We start from the raw sequence: 8,909 nt of genomic DNA on the forward strand, positions 1-8,909 counted from the left end.
TGGTATATGTACACCATGGAATACTATGCAGCTATTAAGAAGGATGGAGACTTTACATCCTTCATGTTCACATGGATGAAGCTGGAGAATGTTCTTCTGAGCAAAGTATCACAAGAATGGAGGAAAAAGTATCCAATGTACACACCCCTATTATGAAACCAATTTATACCTTTTATTATGAAAGCTATAACCAAATAGACTAAGAATATGGGGAGGGAGGAGGGAGAGGGAGGGGGGAATGGACAGAGGGAGGGGGATTGGAGGGATCATTTCTGAGGTTTATTTTACAGGGGTACAAGTGAATCTTTCTAAGAGTAGAATGTGAACATTTTAAAACAATAACTGAGAAAACGACATGAAGGCTATGTTAACCAGTTTGATGGAAGTATTTCGGATTGTGTGTGAAAACCCCACACTGTACCCCAGAAGTGCATTAATGTACATAGTTACCATTCAATAAAAAAAAAAAGGAAAAAAAAGAAACAGGGAAAAATATACTTTTATAGATTCCTTTAAAATAAAATACGGTCAAGATAATTAGAATTAGAATTATAAATCTTGAATATGGTTTATGTTTTATATTTATTAGAGTGAAATTCAAATGCATCTAAGAAATAAATCCCCAAATAAAATGTTATTCATGATGTTAAAAAAAAAAAGATAATACCAAACTGTTTTCAGAAGTTAAACTAATCCACTATTAAACTATTTGAGGTGAGGGAAACTGAGGCCCAGTGAGGGCAGGTGACAGGTCCCAGGTCTCACAGCCAGGAACAGGCAAAGTTGAACAGGTATCCAGATGTCCTGGGGCCAGATTTGTGTTCTCTCTCCTTCACTATTGCTCTAGGCCCTCAAAGATGAATCTCTAGGCACCAGCCTGAGCCTCAAGGCTTCCTCCTGTCATGCCCTGCTGACCTCTCCTCACCCACCGTGTTCTTGGCACATGTTATAGCATCTTCCTGGTTGTCTTGGCACGAAACACAAGCCAACAAGGTTGGTGGAAATGGACACTGAGAAAGCTGAAGCTCCCTCCACGGGGATGAACCCAGATGAGCTGGAGTGTCAGTGAGGCTGCAGCTCCTGCTCTGAAGATGGCCTAAGGAGTGCCCAAATTAAATAAAATCGAAAGACTACTTTACTACAGGACTTCTCAGAGTCTTTGTGGAAATAATATACATTAATTTCTAAAGGCAAAATCATTTCTAAAACTTTTCCAAGTTTTTTCGTCTTTGCTTCCCAAAGCACACATTATGGCTTGATAAATAACACAGGTGAAAACTGTCAGTTTCATAAGCCAAAATCGATCATGATTAAGAAGAGAAGGGCAGGACTCCTTTTTCTTTTTCTTTTTTTTTGTCAGAGTCTTGCTTTGTCACCCCAGGTAGATAGAGTACATCATAGGCATCATCATAGCTCACTACAACCTCAAACTCTAGGGCTCGAGCAATCCTCCTGCCCAGTCTCCCAAGCAGCTCAGACTACAGGTGTGTGCAATGATGCTTGGATGATTTTTCTTTTTTTTTGTAGCAATGGGATCTTGCTCTTGCTCAGGCTGGTCTCAAACTCCTGCTCTCAGGCAATTGTCCCACCTTGGCATCCCAGAGTGCTAGAATTATAGGGGTAAGCCACTGCACCCAACCAAGAACTCCCTGAAAAGAAAAGGAAAAAAAAAAAAAAAAGAAAGATTCAATACCAGTCATGCTCCAATATCCAATGCATGGAAGTTGGTCATCTACCTATTAGCAGGTGAAGCTTGAGAAAGTGGACCAGATTGTAATTTCCAAAGATGGCTGAAAAAAATCTGTCCTATCCTACATTCTCTTCTACAATGCAACCTGGCCATACCCTCTTCAGGAGGTGGAGTCAATGTCCCTTCCCTTCAATGCCAGTAGCCTTGAGACTGCCTTGGCTAATGGAGTATGACAGGAAATGATACTGCATGACTTCTGAGATTGAGTCATAAAAGGTGGTGCAGCCCCTGCCTTGCTACTGGAATACTTCCAGCCATGTAAAAAGTCTAACACATCTGAGGCCACCATGCTGTGAGGAAGCCCAAGCCACACCAAGAGGCCATAAGCAGATGCTTTGGTTAGGAGTCTTGTCTTCAAGTCATAGCAGCAGGCACCAGACATGGGAATAAAGGTGCCTGAGGATGATCACACCCCCTACTTGAGTCACCCTAGCTTTTGAGTCTTCCCAGCTGAAGTTCCAGATACCATGCAGCAGAGGCAAGCAATACTGGAATTGCTTTGTGCCCTGTCTGAGTTCCTGGCCCATAGAATCCATGAGCATAATAAAACAATGCTATTGTTTTAAGCCATAAATTTAAGGGTAGTTTGTTAGGTAGCAGCAGTAACTGGAGCAGTAACTGGTAGCAGCAGTAACCAGCAGAGCTGGTAGTTTGTTAGGTAGCAGCAGTAACAGCAGTAAATGGGAGATTCTCTCCTCTGTGCTTTTTTTGATCAGTATACAGCCTTCTTTAGGGAACTCATTTATTCAACAACATAAATTAAGATCCAGCTATTTTACCGGCCCAGAGGGATAAAGCCCCGTTGTGGTACCACCTCCATGAATTTTATATTCTATGCAGACACTTAGTCAAATGCTAGCATCACACAACTGGAAGTAATCACCAGGAAGGAGCAACTGGGGGAGGAAAAAGGCAGAGAAACCCATGGCAACCAGGAGATAAATAAAGTTCTGGGTGCTTGAAGCCACAGAGACAGTAATTCAAATGGTTTGAAGCCGGAAATTATTTTCCAACCAGCTGTAAATTTGCAAATCCCATATGTGATACAACATTAAGCTGCTATTTTGGAAATTCTTTCATCTTATTCAGAGGCATCTCAGGAGCCCATCCTTCCTCTTGGAAGGCATCCAGTTCCCTGCAGAAATCACTTCATCAGCAGGAGCTGAGGCATCTTGCATGCAACTGTAGAATTCTGGAAACGTGGCTTAAAAACTATTCTCTCCTGGGTAAGAAAAGAAACATCTCAGAGCAATGTTTCTATAAGCACCAGCTGGCACCTTTTTTTTTTCTTTTTCCCCTATGAAAAGGCAGAATCCTGGCACCTGCACCTGAACATAATGCAGCATTATTAATTTCCTTAGAAGAGTGAGGATTCCATTGCTGAGTCACGGGGAATTTCTCATTATCACCAGTGACCATGGCACCAGTAAACAGTCATAGCATTCTCTCAGATGTTCATTTCAGTTTATAATTATTTACTGAGCATTCATGCCAGACACTCTATCAGGAGTTGGAGCTGTGGTTGTGACCAAGAGAGGGAGACTCCCTCCTTCACAAAGCTCACACTGTGGCTGGGAAAGAGCAGGGCAGGTGGAGAGGGGAGGGAGGAGGAGGAGGAGTGGAAGGTGGTAACAGAGGAAGGAGGAGGAGAGAGGGACTTGGCAGGGGAGGGAGAAGACAGGACCTCCGTCTGGCCACTGGAGAGAATGTGGGCCCTTTGAAGGACTGAAGGAAAACCAGTATGACTGGTGAAGGCAGGAGGGACAGCCACATAGCCTGGGGAGCATGCTGAGGGTTGGAGCTCTTATCTGAAGGACAATGGGTACCACTGATGCATTTAAGTGAGGAAGTGGTGTGATCACATTTTTGTCTTGGAAAGAACGCTCTATTTGTAAAGTATGGGTTAGAGGAGACCAAGAATGACATGTGAAGCCAGGTGAAGGTGGCCGCAGAAGTCCAGGTGGGCAGCTGTGCTGGCCTGAAGCAGCTGTTGGTGGAGCAGCAGAGGCTGTCGGAGTGGAGCTTGGGGGAAATGGAGAACTCTGACTTTTTGTTCAATAAAACACTCTGAGGGGCCTTTTCAAGGCAGTAAGAAGTCCTGGGGCGTGATCTGGAAGCAAAGGATTAGACTAAGGGAGCTAGAATCCTGGCCTAATGATGTGAGAAGTTGAGGTTTCCGTGGACAATCCCGGGGAAGGGAATGGGAATATCGCTGTGAGGGAAACAAGACAGAAAGGGGTTAGTATTCCCAGGAGGAGACAAGAGCAGTGAGAAGTCTCAGGTGACGGGTAGCAGAGGGATGCTTAAGGACCCGGATGTGTTTTTGTGCTGCATGTTGCAACACTTTAATGAGTTCTCCGCAGTACCATCCCTGCTTCCAGTTCCCCCAGGATGCCCTGAGAGCTGTAAGCAAGCAGTGTTTTGAGAAAACACAGAATATGATCCATCCTGAGTGGGCACTAGAAGGAGAAAAGCAAGTAGCCTTGACAGGCAGGTGCTGAGAGTTTATAAGAAGAGGATATGGGAACAAAAGGCGACCGTGAGTACTATCCAGTGCTGGGTGCCTGGGCTTGGGACAGAGAGAGAAGAAAGTAAAGGGTGCGGTCTGCACCCTTACAGAGCCTGCCTGAAGCTGGGCCAAAAACAATGAGAGGCGAATCCGTGGGTGCTCTGGACTCAACACGCGGTGGGAAGTGCAGAATGGGACGGTCAGGGTGGGCTAACGTGACCGGGAGGCTTCCTGCGGACAGGACTTGAATCAGACGGATGAGTTGGCCTTAAACTAATGCAGGAGGGTGCGCAAAGCAAGGCACAGAGGCAGAGCTGAAATCAGGATGTGGGGACGCGTGGGGAGACTTCTGAGGGGGAGCGAGTGGCATGGGCCAGAGAGGGAGGATCCTGAAAGCAGATGAAGGGCAGGGATTTGGTGAGGCCTGCCACCTGCAGCAGCTGACACAAGGTCTTTGACAGTGGTGTGGGCACCGTCCAGCTGAGGCACTACGGGGAGCTGGAGACAGAATCACCGGCAGTCCACTCCACCCCCAAAAACCAGAGGCCAGGGTTTGAGAGAGAGCAAAGAGGGGAGAGCCAGCAAGAACAAAGAAGTCGGCAGGCTGGAGAAGCAAACGTGAGGGCAGAGCTCGGAGAGTAGCTCAGGGAATGGACACAGAGACCCAGAGGCCTCCCCAACCCGTCGCTCCCCACCCAGGGACCAGAATGTCCCCCCTTTGGCAGGCTGAAAACACACTCCTCATCCCCATTAAGCCTCAAAATGCCCCTGGGAGGTTAGAAAATGGCTTGGCTGGTGGTGCCTGTGGCTCAGTGAGTAGGGCGCCGGCCCCACATACAAGGGTGGCGGGTTCGAACCCAGCCTCGGCCAAACGGCAACCAAAAAAACACCTGGGCGTTGTGGCGGGCGCCTGTAGGCCCAGCTACTCGGGAGGCTGAGGCAAGAGAATCGCTTAAGCCCAGGAGTTGGAGGTTGCTGTGAGCTGTGACACCACAGTATCACCAAGGGCGATAAAGTGAGACTCTGTCTCTAGAAGAAAAAAAAAAGAAAGAAAGAAAAGAAAAAGAAAAATGGAAAATGGCTTGGCAAGGTCCCTCCTGCCATTTTGGAAATCCCTAAGAGGGAGCGTCTGCTCCTCCCCACTCCTCTCTCTGTCCTCTGCCTTTTCTCTGTCTTTCATTCCTTATTCTCCTTCTCCTCCTCTTCTATCGGTCTGGCTTCTGGTTTCCTCCCACTGGGTCCCCAAATCTTAGAGGACAGACCCACCCTCTTGCTAAGCCCAGATAACATCAGGAAGATTCTAGAACATCTCTGCCTGATGCTCCCACCAGCCTGGCTTTAGCTGCCACATCCTACAAAACCCATCCACAGGGGAGGTCCAGGACACACAGGAGCCCATCTTGCCATCCGAACCCCTACACTGCTGCCAACAAGCTTGGGGGAAAGAGGACACAGTGGCCTTTCAGGCAGGAAGAACACCAGTGCCCTGGAGTTACCGGCTCCTCACGAGAGGAGCATGTGTGCGGGAGCAGCCTGCGCCACCGCAGCCCTGTCATTCCTGCCATGTCTCCTCAAGGGGGCAGGGCTGTCTCTTCTTACACGTGGTGTGCACTTACACACAAACACATGCAGACACAAAGCAACCCACCCTCACGTTAGGAGAAACTCACTCTAATCCCCCAATTGGTCAGAATGGACTCTTGCAGCCAGAGATGGGAATTTGAAAGTCCGGGTCGGTGCAGAAACCAGCCTTAACCACTTCACTGAGCCATAGTCAAATCAGTTAATAAATGTGGATCTCAGGAATGATGAAATAGAGAGAGACAGAGAGAATTAGTTCTGCCTGTAGAAGGCGCCTGACTTCGCAGGCTGAGATTTCTAAGCCCTCTCTGTGCAGCTGGCCTCCCAGAAGAACCATTTCCTACCGCACACAGTGCTTTGCACACCGGAGGCAGCCCACAAACACTGTGCAGGGGGATGTGGATTTTCCTGCAGAAGCCTCTAAACCACCAGTGGCCTTGGCTGCAAGGCGGCAGCCTCTGCCATTTGTAATTTGTCCAAGGCCACTGGTTGACCCAGGAGCCTCAGGAACAGCCCATACGTGCAATGCAAGTGATGCGTATGTCAAAACTGCACACCCTGTGGTTTCTCCCCAAGTGCCAGGTTTGGAGGATGCGATCAGTGTCTGGAATTTGCACAAGTACTGCTCTCCCTTGAGACTCCCTCCCCCTACTACACATGTGCAACACACACACTCAAGCACACAGGCGTGTGTGTGCTCACATCAACGGCACGTGCACACATAACTACACACTTTCTTCTTTTCTAGCTTATTCAGTTTCTTTATTATTCTGAAGGTGGCAGGCTCTCTGTTATTGGCCAGACATTACAGAGATGATATTTTAAAGGAATCAGCTTGAGTCGTTGATGTAATCGGTACTAGCTGCTTGGGATGTTTCCTTCTGTATCTTTCTCTACATTGATGCAAACATAGAAACATCAATCAAGAATTTTTAGATCTAAAATAGGGATTATTATTAAAGTTGTTTTTCAGCAACTTGAAGCTTTAACACTATTATTTGGGGCATCCCTTCTACTCAGTATACAGGGGTCTAATTCCTAATGGCTGTGCACACACACACTTAACGCACGTCTACTTAGGCTAACACAGACGTGTGTGTATACACACAGCCCTCACCCATCCCATACCACCCCGTTTACACTGGCACTGCCCCAGCCTGCCAAACTTGAGATTGCTACCGTGTGGCTACCCCTCACACCCCCTCCAGCTCTCACTGGCTGGACTCTCACATGTGGGTCAGAGCGGTCCACGCAGCCCAGGCTGTGCTTCTGAGCTGCCTTCCCACACTCAGAATTCCAGGGGTAAAACCTGCAGCCTGAGAATGTGGACCAAGCTTGGCACTGCTGCTGCAGTGGCAGAGGGGAGGCAGGAAATCTGTCAGCCCAGTGAGAAGCAAGGGGTATCCTGGAAAAGCCGCAGACCTCGAAGGCTAGGCCTCAGCAACCTGGGTTCTAGCCCCGCCCTGACATTAGTTCACTGTGTGGCCTCAGGTAAGCCCTTGCCCTCTCTGGGCCTCATTTCTTTTTCCATAAGATGAGGGTGTAGCACTGGTGCTCCTAGACCCTTCCAGCACAAACATTAGGTTTGGTCAGTGAGTCTTGCTTCTCCCTCAATGCTGGGAGCACTCTCATACTGATCCTCCCTGGAACCCTTCTCCCTGCACCCTCAGGGTGAGGGCTGGTGAAGCAGGGCAGAAGCTGAGCCTGACCAGAGAGTGGACGGGGAGGCCACCTGGAGGCCAGACCAGAGGAGGGTTTCCTAGGCATGGCCAAGCCTCACCTCCTCCTTCTAAAGCAGGAAACTACGCTGCACAGTGATTACACCTGAGGACATCAAGCTCTAGTTCTTCTTAATAAAAAAAAGAAAAAGGTAATATTTCAGCAAGCTCTGAGTACTTACCTTGCTAAGTGAGTACTTGCCTGATCTCTGTTGAACTGGGCCCCATAAGCGTAACACACTATTTTTTCATTTCTATATCCCCAGGGTATAGATAACACCTGAGATCTCTCACGCCCTCCCCATCAATATTCATTATTAACAGTTTAGTGACATTCTTTTATACTGATGTTTCTCAACCTTGCACTATTGCCCTGCAGAGCCAGAAAACTCTGTGCTATTAGATGACTGGCGGTATATCTGTCCCCTACCCACCATATGCCAGAAGCACTCCCTCAGATGCGACAACCAAAAATACCTTCAGACATTGCCGTAGGTGCCCAAGGGGCAAAACCACACCCTTCCGCTCCCTCTGATTCCCCATCTCTGACTCCTGTTGAGAACCATTGAGCTATACACGTACAGAGAGGGAGAGTGGCAGGAGCAAGAGAGAGGAGTCAGTGACACATAGATATAGATGCCAACATCTGTATATAATTGGTTGAATGTAAATTAAGATTCTGTTCTCTGATTTCCAGTTTTGTGTGATCCTAATCCATTCACTCATTCTTTATTTCATTCACAAAATATGTTGATTGCCTGCAATGTGCTAGGATCTGTGCTCATAGAATAGATTTTAAACAAACCAATTATAACTAAATATCTACTTTCCAGGTTTTTTTGGCATCACTCCCCCCAGCAAAATGAAAGGAGGGAGTGGGAACAATCCCTACATTCTGGCTGGTTACATCTCAGTTTCCTATAAGCACATCACTCTTCTCTCTGATCAGCTCCCACATACCTCCATCTGCCATGTTGGGCTGCCATATTGGGCCAGGAAGAGAGAAAGGGGAAGGAAAGAGGAGAAAAAAGAGAAGTGTTGCCTGGTTGGCCTTCCTTGGACTGGGTAGCTGGAGTAAACATCATCCAGAAAGGTGGGTCTCTAGGTCTTCTCAAACCCTCCACCCCAGCACCACTGTCTGTTAATGGCAGTCCCCAGCAAGAAATCTCTAATCTCTTAAACGTGTTTAATCCCAGTCTTACCCAACTGGTCTCAGCCTTCACTATTTACCTGGGCTAGTCTCTGAACAGAATCTATGGCCACCCTGAAATCAGGTTACTGGCACAGCCTCTAGATATTGACAGATTCAAAGATTACATTTGAGCAAACAAGAGCATGTTAATTTTTAATT

This window comes from Otolemur garnettii, unplaced genomic scaffold (assembly GCF_000181295.1).
Source record: "Otolemur garnettii isolate 467f Iridium unplaced genomic scaffold, OtoGar3 scaffold00008, whole genome shotgun sequence".
Classification (NCBI taxonomy): domain Eukaryota; kingdom Metazoa; phylum Chordata; class Mammalia; order Primates; family Galagidae; genus Otolemur; species Otolemur garnettii.